The sequence below is a fragment of the Nelumbo nucifera genome, chromosome 1 (assembly GCF_055504915.1).
Source record: "Nelumbo nucifera cultivar China Antique chromosome 1, China Antique-T2T, whole genome shotgun sequence".
Lineage (NCBI taxonomy): Eukaryota > Viridiplantae > Streptophyta > Magnoliopsida > Proteales > Nelumbonaceae > Nelumbo > Nelumbo nucifera.
In genome coordinates this window covers 145,971,190-145,974,952 of record NC_142649.1, presented here as the reverse complement: position 1 = coordinate 145,974,952, position 3,763 = coordinate 145,971,190, and positions in this window count along the sequence as shown.

Sequence of the window (3,763 nt, the reverse complement as noted above, 5' to 3'; positions counted from 1 at the left end):
GGACCGAATCGGATATATCTAAGTATAAATAAAATTGTTAACTCATCGATCGGATCTAAATCGAATTGAATTTGTTTCAAAAAAAAATCGAATTGAATATGGATAGATATCGGATATTAAATAACAAAGTTAAAAAGATCAAAACATTATCTACTATCAAAAAATAAATTAAAAATAACTGAAAATGCCTTCTGCATTTTTCTTTTATTACCAAAAATAATAGTAGTATAATTTTTATATAAATAAAAGCAAATATATTTAAATATAAATCGGATTGGATAGGGTTTCACCACTTTTATGTTATAATGGATCAAATTCGGATGACCCTTTATTCGATTGATTGGATTTTGGATAAATGGATGTTTGTGTCGTTCCCTTGGTAGATTGTTTCGAACTCCGAACCACAAAATGGCAAGTGTGAATGCAGAGAGTTCTATGCAAAATATGCAGTGTTTTAAAAACAGACTCAGAACCGGAATCGTTTTCGGCATCAGTTTCTGGGTTGATGGTTCAATCATCCGGTTTGAATGGAGGATCTGTTCTGAAAAAAAATAAAAAATATTTAAAATAAAAAAATGGCTAAAACTGTTGAATGGGTCAAATGGGTCAATGGTTCGATCATTCAAATCAATGAGTTATTGACCAATTCAACTTTTTTTGGCTAGGGAGAGGTTTTGGGGCCTTGAGAGTAAAACAAAACCAGTTATCTAGACAATTCCCGGACTGAATGGTCCAACTGTCTGGATCAACGACGGTTCAAAAACATTGGTTCTATGTGTTATTCACAACGCTAATTTGGGTCAAAATTTGGACCTTTTTTTCCTCTCAAACTCTTTTGTAGTCTTGTTGAAAACTAAATCACGCGAGAGATGCAAATACAACACAAAAAAAAAAAAAAAAAAAAACACAAGAGATGAGGTGAATTATGTATAAAAATAATGTGTATTATAATTTAGGGTAAAATATAAAAACCTCCCTGAAGTTTCTAATGATCATAAAAAACCTCCCCTATAATTTCACTTTAGCAAAAACCTCCCCTCTATTTTTAAAAAATTCAACAAATACCTCCTTTCTGTCAATGACCAAGATGGAAAAACATTAAAGAGATGATTATTTTTTCAAAATACCTATTTTACCCTTTTACGAATTAATGTGCATTTGTTTTTACTAAAATAGCCCTATCTCAGCAACTTCATAATCCGCTCAAACAATGTTCATCTTCTTCCTCACGACGCAGAGCAGCGGAAGGGCAGTGCACTCCACAATTAATGTGCATCTTGATCATTGATAGAAGGGAGGTATTTGCTGAAATTTTCAAAAATAGAGGAGAGGTTTTTGCTAAAGTGAAACTATAAGGGAGATCTTTATGATTATCAACCACTTCAGGGGAGGTTTTTGTATTTTACCCTATAATTTATGTTTGTATTCATAATTTTTTATAGGAAGAATCTATGCTGTCGGACAGACATGATATGAAAAGGGGTTGGACCAATTAAACGTTGATTGGTTCCAAGTTTTTCTGGTATCACAGTCGTGGACATCTTGGGCTGGGCCAATTTCAATGTCGGATTTACATTTTGCCCACTCCCAAGTCCTAATCCTCTCTACAATGAGCTGGTTCTTGGGGCTTGATTAAGGCTGCATTTGGCATTCCTTATTTTAAGGACTATCTCCTTTTTACTGCTAAAATACTCATATGAATTCAGAGTTCTTATCTGCAAAAGGGAGATAAATTCTTAAAACAAGGAATGGCAAAATGCAGCCTAAGTGGGGTAGGCCTTAGGCTGGATCGAGCTAGCTTTGCCAAATGCAATATCAACTTCTCTTTCTCCATGTGAAGTTTTAGGTCGATCTTCTTCCAGCCTGTGAAGTGGGAAGAATGGTAACAGTTAGATGTTGATTGAGAATAGTGTATTTGGAAAAGTAGGTCCAACTCACATGGTAGATAGGAAACACCTCCATAATTGATGGTTCCAAACTTAAATTGCACCTAGTCTTTGCTAATGATAACGATTAATTCCACCTACCAGTAGTAGATTCCTCATTCCTCTATTCTGGATTTTCCTCATGTCACAATGCGGATTCTTTGTACATTCTAATTAACTGGTAGAAAATTTTCTACGACTACAAGGTATGGTAGAATGTTAAGTAACCAAAAGAAAGAAAAAAAAAAAGTAGAATGTTGCTCATCTTTGCAATGAAGCTATATAAACAAATCTATTTGGGGAGGTGGGTTTTATGGGGCACATTTCTGTAACTGCCTATAAATGAAGAGGAAATAAATCTACTTTAGTCTGTCCAATCCGTCTAAATTGATTATTATTTGGACGGGTCTAACCCAAAACCAGTCTATTGACACCCCTAAGCACCATCATGTCGGGGATAGCCTTGAGGGCAACATAAGAAACAATTTGAGATTGGGCTGCCATGGATCATATTGTTCCACTTTGCTGCTACCGCTGTCTGCATTAAGAAATTATTAATATCAGAACAAGTAGCAGTTGAGAGTGGAATAAGTTTGGGGCCTAAGAAAAAAGTATTTCAGGGAGGAGGAAGGAAATCAGTCTCCATTGCTCTAAAAGAAAAGCTTCAATTTTTCAAACAGAACATCATTAAATAATTGGGACATTATCAGACTTCCACCTAATTAGAGGCCGTGTGATTTACTGTTGATCCCTGCTGAGAGAATTAAAGCTGTGTTTCCAGAAGGGTTGATTGATTTATTGTCAAAGTTTTGAGATGAGTATCACTATTGAGTTTAGGATTGAATTTCTGATATAATTAATAATTACCACATGCAAATCCAATCCAGTAAGTCTGTATCTTCATCATTCATGCGATAACAATAGAAAGAGCAGACTGAAATGAGCAATATGTTTTCCTTTGTGACTGTAATTGTTTTGTCTGAGGTTTGTTGTCCACATTGAATTTCCACCAAAGGTGCAGAAAACCATTAATCATTTATAGTCATTATATCATTGCAAAATTTATAGCGCATGAGCCGCACCATGAAGCAAAAAAATGTCCACCAGTCATAAAAAGGCACATCACATTTGACATCTTTAGCATTGTTGTTAAGGTCTTGATGGTAAGCACACTTTGTAAGATATACATCTTAACTGGTAAGCACACTTTGTAAGATACATCTTTAATGTGACTAGTTGGGATCTTGATTCATCTTTTATTCCAAGTTTAGAATTTTTTTTATTTGCTTTGCTGATAATAGACTGATTTCAGAATATGTTTCCAAAATCTAGAATAAGCAATAACTAGTTTATTTATTTATTTTTTGGTATTAATCATTGTCTATAACTAGTTTATTGAGGGTGCCAAATAGGCACCACTTCAACACTTTCTCTCTTGCTCTTTTGCATGCATTGAAAATAAAAAGGTCAACTTTAGTTTACGTGCATGCCAGTCATTTGTGGAAGTTATTTTTTAAAACTTTCATAAACGGCCAGGCGTTTTTAATGAAAAGGTCAACTTTAGTTTATGTGCATGCCAGCCATTTGTGGAAATTATTTTTTAAAACTTTCACAAACGGTCAGGCGTTTTTTCATTGTTACGGGTGGCGCCTAATGGCAGTTAATTGTCATAAACACTTGTAATTATTGCATTTCTCGGTTTTACCAGCAAATAAAATACAAACGTTTATTCAATAAGCATACCAAACACAGACTTAGTTGATGTTTATCACATTGGGTTGGGGGATGTTTTTTACTAGTTTGCTTTTTTTGTTTTGAATTAACTAAAACTTTCCATT